Consider the following 15,871-nt stretch of genomic DNA (forward strand, 5'->3'; position numbering starts at 1 on the left):
AAACCTGTGTCCCATATCAGAGTACCTGAATTTGATCTCCAGCTCCAACTTCTGACTCCAGCCTTGTGTTAATGCAGACCCTCAGACAGAGTGGTAATAGTCAAGTAGCTGGGCCCCTGCTACCCATGTGGAAATGCTGGATTGAGTTTCTGGCTCCTGGTTTCAGCTTGGTCCAACCCAGACTGTTGCAGTCATTTGGGGGTGAATCAACAGAGGGGAACTAGCAAGTGCTCCCCCCAAATAATTATGTACATTAAAAAAAATTAAATACACTGCATGCAAAATGGAACTTTTATTTTAATTAAAGTGGTCTTATAATTAAAGGACTCCCTCAGGCAATATGTTTGCAAAGGAGGCAGAACATAGGAAGTTTACAGAACACTGGGACCAGACAAAGGGTCCTGGGCACAACATGGAACTTTCTAAAGTCTGTTTCTCACCTATAACTGAAGAGAATAACAGTACCTTCTTCATATGGCCACTGTGAATATTAAATAAGAAAGTATAAGTAAAATGCTTAGCATGGTATTTCATACAACGTAAGTGCTCAACATATATTAGTTACTATTATTATTTATTAAGTGAAGAAACAACTCAAGGTTCAGACCACAATTTCCTTTTTTTTTCTTTATTCTTATTTGAAAGGCAGAGTTAGAGAGAAGAGGAGGAGGAGGAGAGAACAGAGGGAGGGAGGGGAAGAGAGGGGGAGAGAGGGGGAGAGAGAGGGAGAGAGAAAGTCGAGAGAGAGAGAGAGAGAGAGAGAGAGAGAGATATCTTATATCATCAGTTGGTTCACTCCCTAAAAGGCTGCAATGCCCTAAAAGGCTGCAACGGCCAGGGCTTGGCCAGGCCAAAGCAGGGAGCCTGGTGCTTCTTCTGTGTCTTTCATGTAGGTGCCCAAGTACTTGGATCATCTTCTGCTGCTTTCCTAGGGGCATTATCAGGGAGTTGGATGGGAAGTGGAGCAGCAGGGACTTGAACCTGCACCCATATGGGATGCCAGTATCGCAGGTAGAGGCTTAACTTGCTATGCCACAATGCCGGCCCCCAGACCACATTTTATAAACAAAATTATGTTATATTTACCTGTGATCTGCATATTAATCAGATGTATCTGAGAAGCCAGGTCTAAGTATTAGTCAATTCACTGATATTTCTTTTCTTCCTTTTCCTCCTTACATTGTTCGATGTATAGAGAAAGGGCAAAGTTTGTTACTCATTAAAAATCAATGCTGATTAATATTCCTGCAGTTTCCAAGAAGGGGCAAAGAACCATTTAGGATTACAAATATCATACAAGAAATGTATCAGTAAGGTAGACCAGTATAACTATAGCTATTCTAGGAATCATATGTCACTTGGCTCTGGGTATGAAGAGCAGTTTCACACACACCAGATTCATACACACTACACTGGGAGAGATGAAAATCAACCAAACACTTATTCCTTTGTTCCCTCCCCCAGTGAAAGTGTCTCTCTACTATCCTGGCAAATTGCCTATTACTGTTTTCAAATTAATCAATTCACTAACAAAAAAAATTTTTTTATTAATGACATACCACAGCTAAATGAAGTCTCTTGAGTGGTTATTGTTTTGCTGTACTATAAGATTTCTGCCCTTAGCATACATCAAAACAATAATTATAAATGGGAAATCAAATTCTTTTTTTTAAAAATATTTTATTTACTTGAAAGGCAGAGTTACAGAGAAAGGGAGAAACAGAGATCTTCTATTTGCTGGTTCACTCCCCAAATGGCTGAATGGCTGGGGCTGGGTCAGGCCAAAGCCAGGATCCAGGAACTCCATCCAGATCTTCCATGTGGATACAGGGGTCCAAGTACTTGGGCCAACCTCCACTGCTTTCCTAGGATCATTAGCAGGGAGCTGGATAGGAAGTAGAACAGCCAGGACTTGAAGAACCACTCACATGGGATGCTGGCATCACAGGTGGCTTTGGCTTAACCAAGGTGCCACAGCACTGGCCCCTGGGAAATCAACTTCTATACAACTGACTTAAGCCTACTTTTAATTTTGTTCCCAGTGGAGATACAAGTTTTCATCTTCTAATAATCAGTCTAAAAGTCATTAAATGCACGGCGGCAAGATGGCAGTGCAAATTTCCAAGAGGAAGTTTGTTGCTAAAGGCATCTTCAAAGCTGAGCTAAATGAGTTTCTCACCCAGCAACTGGCTGAAGATGGCTACTCTGGAGTTGAGGATCAAGTTACAGCAACCAGGACAGAAATCATCACCTTAGTCACCAGGGTACAGAATGTCCTCACTGAGAAGGGTCAGCAAATCGGTGAACTGACTGCAGCTGTTCGGAGCTTTGGCTTCCCAGAGGGCAGCACAGAGCTTTACCTTGAACAGGTAGCCACAAGGGGTCTGTGTGTCATCACCCAGGCAGAGAGTCTGTGTTACAAACTCCTAGGAGGGCTTGCTGTATGGAGAACCTGCTATGGTATGCTGTGCTTCTTCACGGAGAGCAGAGCTAAGGGCTGCAAGGTTGTGGTGTCTAGGAAGCTCTGAGAACAGAAGGTAAATCCATGAAGTCTGTGTGACTAGATTGACACTGCAGTGCGTCAAGTGCTACTCAGACAGGGTGTGTTAGGCATCAAAGTGAAGATCATGCCGCTCTGGGACCCAAGTCAAAAGACTGACCCAAGGAAGCCCCTGCCTGTTCACGTGAGTATCGGGGAACTTAACGATGAGATCCTGACCACCACCCCTATCTCAGAGCAGAAGCGAGGGAAGCCAGAGCCACCTGCCATGCCCCAGCCAGTACCCACAGCTTAACAGGGTCTCCTTGGCAGCTGTTCGGAATCTGCATGTTACTTTGTAAAGATCTTTAATAAAATCTTGTACAAAGAAAAAAGTCATTAAGTATAACTTACTTTTTCATTGTAATCAAATAAATTAATTTTTTTAAATTTTTTTTTCTTTTTTTTTTTTTTGACAGGCAGAGTGGATATTGAGAGAGAGAGAGACAGAGAGAAAGGTCTTCCTTTTTGCCGTTGGTTCACCCTCCAATGGCCGCTGCGGCTGGCGCATCGCACTGATCCGAAGCCAGGAGCCAGGTGCTTCTCCTGGTCTCCCATGCGGGTGCAGGGCCCAAGGACTTGGGCCATCCTCCACTGCATTCCTGGGCTATAGCAGAGAGCTGGCCTGGAAGAGAGGCAACCGGGATAGAATCCGGCGCCCCAACCGGGACTAGAACCTGGTATGCCGGCACCACAAGGCGGAGGATTAGCCTGTTAAGCCACAGCGCCGGCCTCAAATAAATTAACATAAAAATAAAGATGAAAACAACAGTAATGGGACAGGCTCACATTGTGACACTGAGTTAAGCCCCTACTTATTGGAGTACCAGTTTGAGTTTTGCCTATTCAGCCTTCAAACCAGTTCTTTGTTAGTGCACCTGGGAGGCCAGGAATGAAGACTCAAGCACTTCGGTTCTTGCCACCTCTGTGGGAGATGCAGATGGGGTTTCTGGCTACTGGCTTCAGCCTGGCCCATGCCTGGGCCACTATGCCCATTTGGAGAGTGAACCAGTGGATAGAAGATATCTCCTGCCCCAACTCTGTTACTCTGCCTTTCAAATAAATAGAATAAATAAATCTTAAAAACAAGCCAACAAACCAACAGTAATGCCCAGTGTTGGCTGAGATTAAGGCAAATGCTCTTTCTCGAATGGCTGCATAGAAACTCAATTGTACTTTGTTTAAAAAAAAAAAGTGAAATAATCAAAATAAAAAACTTTGGGGAACATGGTAAATAAATATCAATATAGTAATATATCATCCCATGATTAGAAACAGTACTATAAAATTTGCTGAGATGGGGACCAGCGCTGTGGCGCAGTGGGTTAACACCCTGGCCTGAAGCGCTGGCATCCCATATGGGCGCTGGTTTGAGACCCGGCTGTTCCTCTTCCGATCCAGCTCTCTGCTGTGGCCTGGGAAAGCAGTAGAAGATGGCCCAGATCCTTGGGCCCCTGTACCTGCGTGGGAGACCCGGAGGAGGCTCCTGGCTCCTGGCTTCGGATCAGCACAGCTCTGGCTGTTGCAGCCAATAGGGGAGTGAACCATCGGATGGAAGACCTCTCTCTCTCTCTCTCTCTGCCTCTCCTCTTTCTGTGTAACTCTTTCTAATAAATTAAAAAAAAAAAATTTGTGGAGAAAACATAGTGAATAGAGAATATAGATTCATCCCAGAAGTATTTATTTATTAAATAAATACTCATTGTCTGTCAGACACTATGCTACTTAAGTGCTGAGCTGGTAGGAATAAATGAAGACTGACACTGTTTTTGTCTCCATAAAGATCCAGGTCCTCTTGTTGATCTTTCTAGTTTCTCTCTCTCTCTCTCTCTCTCTCTCTCTCTTTCTCTCTCTCTCTCTCACACACACACACACACACACACACCCCTGCATACATCTGACAGGAAACAAGAATCTATTGATAGTTTTTGTAAATTATTTTTTATTGAGGTAGAATCAACAAAGAATTAAAACGCACATACCTTACATGTTCATTTTGATGAATTTTGAAAATTTTATGCACACATTACCACTATCCGCAAAAAGACATGCAACATTTCCATTTTCATATTCCCAGAAAGTTGCCTTTACCCCTTTCTAGTCAATCCTCACCTCCTCTCTATGTTGCTCCGTGGATTTTATTGGTAAAATGTATGACTTCCATAGTCATACTACAATTTATTTGCCCATTTGTTTCCAGGTCTGGGCTATTACACTATCACAAGGAAGTTTGCTATTAAAATTTTTGTATAATAATATATATAGACATGTTTTCATTTCTTTTGAGTAAATATTCAAAGTTAGAACTTTGGGATCCTAATGTAGATAGATGTATGCTTAACTTAAAAAAAAACCGGCCAGCTCTCCAAAGTGGTTGGACAGATTCGTCCTGCTTCCCCATCTACATTCAGTGGCATGAGTTATTTTGATTTTAGCCATTCTAATGAGTATTAAAAGCATATTTAATTACAGTTTTAATTTGCCTTTCCATGATGACTAAAATGTGCCATGTACCCGTGCATGTTTATTCATGTTCCCTCTTTTGCAAAGTGTACAAGCCCTTTGCTCACCTTTAAAGCTAAAGACATTTATCTTTATACTGCTCCTGTGTGGTGATTTTATTTTATTTTCATGTACAGTAATTTTAAACACAGACTCTGAGTATAAGTTCTCTGCCAGATATATACCGTGAATGGCCTTTTCCAGTAGGGCTGGTCTCCACTTTCTTAATACTGTTTTTTGATGATCAGAGGTTTCTCATATTAGGTCCATTTTCCCCGCTTGTAGAGTTAGTACCTTTTGTGACTGACCCAGGAGCTCTTTGCATAATCTAAGTTGTGAAGCTGTTCTCTTATATTTCATCAAAGGATTATAGAATGAGAAGATGGCAGAGCTAAAATACTTAAAATGAAATCAGAGTGAACTTTAGACAGCAAGTTCAGGAGGCCGCTACCTAACTCAAACATGAAGAGAGAAGGTTTTAGTCTTGGTTGATGAACAGTGTAATTGAAGAGAAAGGGAAGAACAAAGCCCAGATTTCCAAGAAAATAAGATGAAATTTGGTGATTAAACAAATATAGTACACAAAATAAAAAACATGGGGCTGGCACTATGGCAAGAGGGTCAAGCCACCACCTGTGGTGCCAGCATCCCATATAGCATCCCTCACTCTTTGTAACTCTTTCTTCCTCATTTTTTTTTTTTTAAGATTTTATTTATTTATTTATTTGAAAGGCAGAAATACAGAGAGAGAAGGTGAGGGGGAGAGTGAGAGTAAATGAGAGAGAGATCTTCCATCTGCTGGTTCACTCCCTAAATGGTCATATGGCTAGGGTTGGGCCAGGCTGAAGGGAGCCAGGAGCTTCGTCCAGGTCTCCCATCTGGGCTCAGGTGCCCAAGCACCTGGGCCATCCTATACTGTTCTCCCAGTTGCACCAGCAGGGAGCTGGATCAGAAGTGGAACAATCAGGACTTGCACATTGCCCATATGGAATGCTGGCACCACAGGTGGCGGCTTAACCCTCTATACCATAGCACAGGCCCCTGTAACTCTTTCAAATAAGTAAATTAATTAATTAATTTAAAAAAAACAAAAATAAAAAATAAGTAAAAATAGTTTGGAAAACTTAGGCCTAAATGATTCAGAGTATTGACGTTACTGATAGGATAGGAAATTCTGAAAGTAGATTCCCTTGTGGATATTATATAAAAAAAGTAGGAAGTTTAGTGTAGATGGAAATTCTTTCTTGTTGACAGTTAGGAACAATGAACTTTGAGGGGGGCAAAGAGGGACACTAAAGCTGTAGACTTATGAACCATTAGCAGAGACAGCAGAGCTTCTCAAAGTAGCATACACGAACCAGCAGCATCAGTGTTACCTGGGAACCTGCAGGACAGGACAATTCTCAGGCCCTGCCCCAGACTTAAATCACAAATTCTGGAGGTGAGACCCAGAGATTTGTGTTTCTCAGATGATTCTCATGCACACTAAAGTCTGAGACCCACTGGCATGTAGACTGGAGTGAGGCTAAAGTATGGAGGGTCAGTGACAAGCATTAACAGAGTACCTCAATGACTAATCCCTGGATAAGCATCATGGCAAGTAGAGAGAAATCAGCAGAGTGGAAGTGAAAGGCTAGGAATCAGCACTGTGGCACAGCAGGTGAAACTGCTGCCTGCAACACCAGCATCTCATAGGAGCACCAGTTCAGGTCTGGCTGCTGCATTTCTTATCCTGCCCTCCGTTAATGTACCTGGGAAAGCAGTGGGAGAGGGCCCAAGTGGGAGACTTGGATGGAGTTCCAGGCTCCTGGATTTGACCTAGCCCAGCCCCAGCAATTGTGGCCATTTGGGATGTAAACCAACGGATGGAAATTCTCTGTGTCTCTCCCTCTCTCTCTGTAATTCTGCCTTTCAAATAAAATCTTAAAAAAAAAAAAAAAAAAAAAAAAAAAAGGCTAGAGAGAGAGAAAGAGAGAGAGAAACACAGAGATAAGTACATAGTGTAGAAGTGCCCTTTCATCCATTACAGACTTCTTCCCATTCCCATCCCCAAAAATGGAGCCCTGTTGTTTTGAGGAAGAATATTATTCATGTTTTATTTTTCATACTAGCTATCTTGTGAGAAACATCTGCAATGCAATAACAAAGGATATGTTGCTAGAAGACATTGCTTGTGATGCCATCATCCCATATCAGATGACCCATTTGAGTCCTGGCTGCTCCACTTCCAATACAGCTCCCTGATAATGCACCTGGGAAACACTGGATGACTCAAGTACAAGAGTTCTTGCCACCCATGTGAAAGACCCAAACAGAGTTCCATGCTCCTGTCTTCAGCCTGGCCCAGCTTTGGCTACTGTGACCATCTGGGAAGTGAACCAACAGATGGAAGATCTCCCTCTGTTGTTCTTCCTTTCAAATAAATTTTATAAAGATATGACATTTCTTTGAAGGAAAAATTGACAAGCGTTTCACATTGTAATATGTAACTTCATTTAACAGTTGTATAGTTTCTGCTCTTTTCACTACATAATGACTTTATTTTCAAAAACTCAAGTTATAGGTTGAGCTTTACTTTTCAAATGAAATTTACTTATTTGTACACAGAAAACTGCTGAATTTTCTGCTGCTCTGGGGATTAGCTGTAGGACCCCAATACCAAAATCCAAGGACACTCAAGTCCCTAATGCAAAACAGCGTAGTATTTGTATATAACCTGCCCACATCTCCCATATATTTTAAATCATCTTTACATTATTTATAATACCTAATGCAATGTAAATAGTTATTAAACTCTGTTGTTTAGGAATAATGACAAGGAAAAAAAGTCTGTACATGTTCAGGACAGGTGCATTTAAAAAAATGTTTCAAAGCTGTGGTTAGTAGAATGTATAGATATAGAACCTGAGAACACTATACAAGTATATACTTTCAAGGAGGAATGAAAGAAATGAGCTGTAGTACAAAGGGGGGGGGTGTCAAAAGAGTGGAAAAATAATATCATGCTTACATACCACTGGGAAACATCAACTAGGTGAGAAAAAACTGATTATGTAGGAGAGGAGAGAGGGAAATACTTCAGTAGAAGAATGGGGCTATACAACTACATGTCCAGCAACAGAAGGCCTGTTTTGGTTAAGCATAACCTGGGGCTGGCAAATCATTACATGCATTTGGGGGAGTGGAGATAAGGTCTGCAAACAGAATGGTTTTTACATTTTTAAATGATTTCTTTAAAAACAAAAGAAGAATAATATTTTATGCTAATGAAATTCACTCAAATTTCAGTGTCCATAAAAGACATTTTATTGGAACAATGACTTGTCTATTTGCTTTGCTGCTTGCCATATTACAATGGCAAAGTTAAGTAACTGCAACACGGATTGTGCAGTCCTCAAAGCCGAAAATATTTACCATTTAACCTGTTACAGAAAACCTTTGCTGATGCCTGGCATGGACAGCTCATCCATCTGTGTTCTGAATCAAAGGTGTATCTAAGCAGAACAAACTGACATCAAACGATCTAGATATTTCATTAATGAAGACTAAAAGTCAGTGCTGAAACAAAGGGTTATGATAAATTCAATGGATTTCATCCAGCCAGCTATTTGATCAATCAACAATATTTACTGAGGCCAGTGCCAAGTACTGGAGATATAAAACAAACAAGACAGGCATGTTCCTTATTCTCACAGAATTTAAATTCCCATGAGATGAAAAACAGGAGATGAACACGTGAGCTTATTTAGCTTGTGATAAGGACTGGAAGGAAATACACATGATACTGATACAGAGAACAAAAGAGAGTCTGGGGCATCACCCTAGATAAGGTAGTTTTGAGGAGGCACTAGGCAACCACAGTGGGGGACAATTAAATAGTTTTAGATTTCCAGGGATGTAAAAACAGGCGAGGATGGAGAAATTTATACATTCCAAGTAGCATATGCATGAGCTACTTTCCTAATGAATTTTCCAAAGTATTTTTACTACAAAGTACACAAAGTATAATTATATAATGGTCCAAATGGTTCAGAAACAAAATACAAATTTAAAAAAAAAACAAAAAACCAAACACTGTATAATTACTTAATTACCCGAGGGACAGGAGTGATTACAGAAAGCCATTTCCGCTTATCAGGTATATACAGTAACGATTATTTTTTTTTTCCATGGGGGAGAAACATCCCACACAATGTGAGTTTTATGGGATACTGGCAAAAGAAAACATGCCAACAAAAGCACAAATGGTAGGCACTGCTTAAACTAAAAAAAAAAGCTTTTCCTACTTCTCTGTACTATGAACACATTACTACAATGAAATATCAAAAATGATCACAAAAGGGTAAATAATACTAGAAACAATAGAATGTTCTTGGATTATAATTCATACATAGCTAATGCAGCATAACATAGCAGTCGAAGCTTGATAAATGATAAGCTATGAACTTTGGGAAAGAGCTGGTATCATTTGGTTCTTAATACAACGTCCTCCTTGGCACACACCAAGACAACTATTTAAAATGTGACCTGTCCATTCTGTGGATTGGCTAGGTAGTTTGTTCCATGTCTTAAAGTAATTTTTATTATCATGTTTCTAGAGTACAACCAACTTTCTACTTAAAATCCAAGCAGGTTGAAGAAACACAAAATAAACTATTCAGTAATCTTTTAGATATTTATAAAACAACTAAGCAATTTAGTTTATTTCTTCTTATGAAAATGATGAAATATATGATTTTCAACCATTTGAAGAGCCAGAAACAGGTCCATCAAAATGTAAGGTACAATTCAATATAATGATTCATAGTGTCTCTAATAGAAAGATTCAGCAGTTCTCAATCGAGACCTTTATTCTTTCTCTGAATAAATGATGCCTGAAATTTTTATTCTTGTTCTAATGGAATTTCAATGGCCTTCACTGCAAATCTACTGGAAATTTTTGCATATTAAGTGGAAAAAATTAAATGATGTTAACCACATTTTAATGTGATTAGGCTGACAGGGTCATTATTTCTGCTAATCACTCAGTTTAAAAAGCTCAAACAAAACTTTATAACAGACAAGGTTTTTAATTTTATGTATATCTCATTGAAATTAAAAAAAAAACTGTGGAAGAAAAAGAAGAGAAAAAACCATACTACAGTCCTTGACAAAACCGATGAGTAGTTCCTACAATTTGCAGATGGGTTTCATTATACTTAATCTGGTGATGTAAAAACAAAAATGCAAAACAATCTTACACTGCACATGCTCCTCTGGTTTCTTTCCTTTTAAACACGAAGAGGGCAAGAAAATGTACTTTGTAGAATTTTGAGTTCTGTGTTTCCTATTTGCTGCTAAATGGAAACAAATATAGTTTTTTCTTTAGATCTTACAGCAAACTAAAAACAGAATTAATGCATAATACCGCCTCAAACAATTCTTCAGTGTTCTAGCTTTTAGATTAATCTATGCCATACAACAACGAATATTTCAAATATATCGGGATAAACTAAGACTCTTCACTGATAAAAATCTCAAAAAAGAATGACACTAATTGCTATCAAAAACAGGAATTCTAATGATTAGCAGTACTTATAATTTGTCTTTACTGTTTTCTGATAAGATATTTTGCTCACTGGTTCTTCTAAGCTAAAGGCTTAATATTAATTGTTTTAAGCTCACAGATGTATTTGAGATAATTTTGGTGCTTTAGTTGCAAAAAAATTTTTTAAAGGTACAGCATTGCAATATTATTGCAGCAAAAATGAGTAAGAAATTAGTCAAGCGCCTTCTCTTAATTATCTAAGTATTTCAATATTTTCCACAAAAAACAAAATTAGGCTAGGTACATATACACAACCATGCAAGAATGAATCAAATACCTCATTGCCTCATTTTGTTGACTGTAAACTACTTAGCCAATACTGATTGTTGAAAATTATTTTTATCTTTCAGCTACTAAAATGATAATTTAAAACAATGAAGTGAAGACTGTAATTCATTTTGACACATGAAGGGAATATGACTATTCCTAATCTAGTAGTTGTAGTTTATACAGAAACAAAATTAATTAGCTTTTAGGAAAATATGACGAGCAAATGATTTTTGTAAAGAAACACACACCTGAAGGTCAGACAGTCTAATTCATATAGACTCCCCCCAATCTAGTAAACTAAAACCGAATTCATTCACTGAAAACAAAACATCTCATACATAAAAAAAGATTAAGTAAATATACTTTGCATTGTAGTTTTCTAAAGCAGAAACAAACTATGATCACTGCAAATAATCGTCAAAGTAACAATTATAAAACTTAAGCTACAGGTGCAGTACCTTTATCCCAAAACCAATCATCCTTTTCATGGCAAATTACTCAATTGCATGCAAATAGATAAATGAGTTTACCTCACAGATCACAATCTAAGCAGCTAACAAAAGCAGAGCACCTGGCCATAAACAAGTCCTTTGAAATGCAATTTAGTACTAAAGTTTGAGAAATTGCTGTTCTGCTTTCATATTAAAAATCATAGCCAAACTCCTTTTCAGCAAGAAACTCAGCCTTTTGTGAAGAGAAAGTAATTAGAGTCTGTGGTAGATTATATAAATATCAAGAAAAGATGTCAATATTAATGCTCCATTGTGGCCATAATCTTTGGTGTCCATAGAAAGAATTAATATTGCTGAACTTCTTTTTTTTTTTTAGTGTGATGCTATGCACTGGTGCATCAACTAATAACTCTCCAGAATTTCTATGCTCATCTAAAAAGAGACCCTGCTGAATGTTCTAATGCATCTTATTGTGAATCTTCAGCAAATAAAACTTCATGTATGAGCTCATGATGTGCTTTGCTGCCGGAAAGTCACAGACTCTGTGGGAAGCTCTTTATCTTCCCAGCAGTCAGTTCTCTGAGAACATCAGTGCAGCTACTGTAGTTACCTGTAGATTACTTGTATTTTCTCACATCTGTGTCCAGCAATCTAAACCATGATGATAAAGGGTCATTAGGTTTTGAGTGAGGAAGGGGATGGACTAGACAATTTGCTCTGATAAGCTCCTTGTTGGGAGCTCCAGTTTAGAATGTGAAATGCCAGATATGTACAGCTTTATACTAAAAGGTAAAAAGAATTTCACTTTTCTGCACTAACAATTAAAAATGATGCACTTTAATGTCTCACTATAGCCTACGGATTCACATTGCATTTGGAGGCTTTATAATTAAATGTACTTAAGAGAAATAATTTTCTGCTTGTAAAATGGACGTCCACGCTCTATTAGCCACAACGAATTCAGGTACAATTACTAAGATAACTGCTGTTTGGAGCACAGCAAAGCAATTTCCCACAGTGGGACTTACAGTTCAATTTACCAGTTGGGCAAATATTTTGTGCTCTGTAGTGGCCTAGAGAGTTAAAAGCTATAGGTAACATTCGAGTAGTGTTATACTTTGAGAAAAGTTTTTTTCAATCCAAATAAACAGTTTAGATTTCAAAGTGCAGATAGCATCCTAAAAACATTCCTTCAAATTAACATGATATATTTAAAAACTAATACAAAACACAGTTGTCACAGAAATCCTGAATGGCCTCTTGTCTCCCTAAAACAGAGACTTGGAACTCCACAGTTATTTTATTTTCCCATTTGTTAAATGCTAAACCATTTTAATACTTAATCACATTTTCCCACTAATCAGCTGATAGAATATGTTATATTCTTGATGGGAATACTAATTAAAGTTAAATGGCTTAGAATAATGGTGTCACAATATGAAATTTGGGGAGGAGGCATCCTTCACACATTATACACCTTATGGAGAGGATGAAAAGAAATGGTCCTGCTAGTGAAGGAGAGGCTTAAAAATGTTCTTCAAGTTTATATTCATAATTTACTTCTTTGTTTAGGTTTGCTTACTCTAGTAAATTATTATGTCTTTTCAAAATACCTATCTACCTTCCTGTGAAAGGAAATTTTAATAGAAAATAGTGACTGGTACAAATAAAATACTGCCCTGCCTCAAAGATCAATATTAAAATAACAAAAGGATGTGAATAAAAGCATACAATATTTTAAAATGAAACATCAAGCAGTGATTTGGTTTTTTGGGAAATAGTTTTAAAATGGTATTCATTTTGACTGTTTGAAGGCTTTCCAATGTTGCTGAAGAAAAATAAAAATACTTATCTACAAAGTTGTTTGCTAGCACTAAACACAAGCAAATGCTATTTTACAAAAGATTAAAGTAAGCACTTAAAACCTCCTGTTCCTCCTTTCAAATACATGAACTGTCTAAAATCCTTTTATGAAAGTCTGTAAAATGGAAGATGTGTCACTATTATCAGTGTAGAGACATTTCTTAAAATAAAAATTATCATAAAATATAACATTTTGCTAACTAGTATTAACATCCTAAGGCAACATGAGAACACAAATCCATAATAATTATTCATACACCAAGCCACTGTAAACCTAAATCATTTCTGAAGACCTGAATGTGTCAAGAACTTTGACAATTATGACTGGAGCCAGGAAACTGTAGCAGTACAGAATTTCTTATGAATTTCTCCAGTTACTTTTTATAAATGCTGTCTTGGATGACAGCTTAATGTGTACCACATGCAATATTTATTCTTCTTCAGTGTCAGACTGTCTAGCCATCCAAGGGAATACAAAGAATGTCACTTATTAGGATAAAAGCACAAGGAAGGTAATCAAGGACATATGTAACATCAGCCAATCATGCCCTATTTCAACATCCTATTCCATTCATAACAGTTCAACAATTATTTGCTTACTGATAACTTGCTTTCAGGCTGTTTGTGTTCACCATAATGGTGGTTTGCATTTATTTTGCTCTTTAGAATTGGACACTTGCTGTGCCATATGTGTTTGTCAAAACTTTATATCTTTTGTCAGAAATAGCTTAGACTATCAAATAATTTATATTTGTCACCAACTACTAATACAACAATCAGTAACCCTTGATGTCAATAGGACACTGAAATAACTACAAAACAGCAAATGCATAGCTATTAAATACTTCATAGCAAAAAAAAAAAAAAAAAACCTTAAAAACAAAAGAAAAAAATACTCATAAGTGATATACCATAGGAAACTAGGTATCATTAGCCAAGTCACACTCATGAACCTTCTCCTGAATATGACTAGGAATATTTGATAAGCATTGCTTTTTCTTTTGTTTCAGTTTCCAAGACTATGAAGCAGACAGAACTTCCAAGTCTAATCTGGTGGTCTTAAAGCTCTATATCCGAAATGTCCAAGAAATCGCAAGTCACATTAACACACAGACTTGACCATCCATATACATTTCACTTAACAACTGATTTAAAATTAAACAATGTCCCGTCACACACCATAATCATGCACTGTGTAATTGAAAGGAACATAATGACTTCATCATACATGGTTGAAAACCTTTAACAACATATTCTAGTATATTTAAAAACTTTTAAGAGTACTAAATTTCAAGAGATCCAGACAACTAAGATGTTTACCTCTAAATATAGAAAATGAAACAAATGGTTAGTATTCTCCATATTCTTTCTCAGTCTCTTTTTTCTCTTCTGTCTGTCTCAGATTTGGTCTGAAGTAGAATAAATTCTACATCCCAAGAAATATTCCATATAAACTATTCTATATAATTTCTTAAAATATGGAAAAACACTTTAAGTAATGAAAGCATTATCTCAGATTTTTCTTTTCTATTCTACATTCTAAAAACTATCTTATAAACCAGTGATTTTTCAAGTTTTAGGATATAACTTATGATTATGAATCATTTAATATATTAAGTGATTTTCTTGGTTACATAGTATTACAGTGTAGTTGCTGACTTAAAAAGTAAGCAATCCATTTGGATAGTATTGGAAATATAGGCACTAGTCATGATTAATGAAAAAAGAAACAGTAAGATTTTCTAAGTGCTGGTGTTCTGTTTAAAAGTCTTGAGTATCTCTAAAACAGTAAAATATAATTGTGATGTTTAATATAAGCAAGACTCAAGTTCATTAACAGAATTTATTATGTAATTACAAGTGCCAGGCACTGACCAATTAACTTTTGATCCATCTATGTTTATACACAGAAATACATCTTTTTTATATAATTAAGTGAATTAAATAAAATTTCAAGCTAAATGGATCAATTTGTCACAAAATAATTTCATTTATTTCATGCAAAATATTTTGATTCTCACAATTAAATGAGAAAACTGTTCTTTCTATCTCTCTGACAAGTGAGGAAACCAAGGGCTATCAAAAAACTACCAAACAATCTTGAATTATACATAAAACACCGCAATGCTTGTTCTCCATAAGGTATGAGTTTCTGTTTAATTTTTATTAGAATACAAACCACACAGAAAACTCTGTACTTTTTGCTGCATGAAAAACATACTACACGTGCAATAAAGTGTTTTCTATCTTTTTTTCTCAAGAGTTTGAGCTAAGTCTTTCATTTATTTTTTTTTAAAGGTTTATTTATTTATTGAAAGGCAGAGTTACAAAGAGGCAGAGGGAGGAGAGGAGAGGAGAGGAGAGGAGAGGAGAGGAGAGGAGAGGAGAGGAGAGGAGAGGAGAGGAGAGGAAAGAGAGAGAGTCTTCCATCTGCTGTTTCACTCCCCAGTTGGCCGCAACGGCTGGAGCTGCGCCAATCCGAAGCCAGGAGTTTCTTCCAGATCTCCCACGTGGGTGCAGGGGTCCAAGGACTTGAGCCTTCTTCTGCTTTCCCAGGTCATAGCAGAGAGCTGGATTGAAAGTGGAGCAGCCAGGACTTGAACAGGTGCCCATATGGAATGCCGGTACTTGCTTTCCCTTTCTCAAAATGTAGGTAAT

The 15,871-nt window shown here is 37.5% G+C and overlaps 1 protein-coding gene and 1 pseudogene across 1 annotated transcript in view; one reads left to right on the forward strand and one right to left on the reverse strand.

The window, feature by feature from the left end:
* Positions 1 to 15,871, reverse strand: part of OLA1 (Obg like ATPase 1) — a 184,190-nt gene that overhangs the window by 26,090 nt on the left and 142,229 nt on the right. The gene's annotated exons all lie outside the window — the stretch shown is intronic.
* On the forward strand, positions 2,106 to 2,795 carry LOC133766766 (small ribosomal subunit protein uS3-like; annotated as a pseudogene).

This window comes from Lepus europaeus, chromosome 1 (genome assembly GCF_033115175.1).
Source record: "Lepus europaeus isolate LE1 chromosome 1, mLepTim1.pri, whole genome shotgun sequence".
Lineage (NCBI taxonomy): Eukaryota > Metazoa > Chordata > Mammalia > Lagomorpha > Leporidae > Lepus > Lepus europaeus.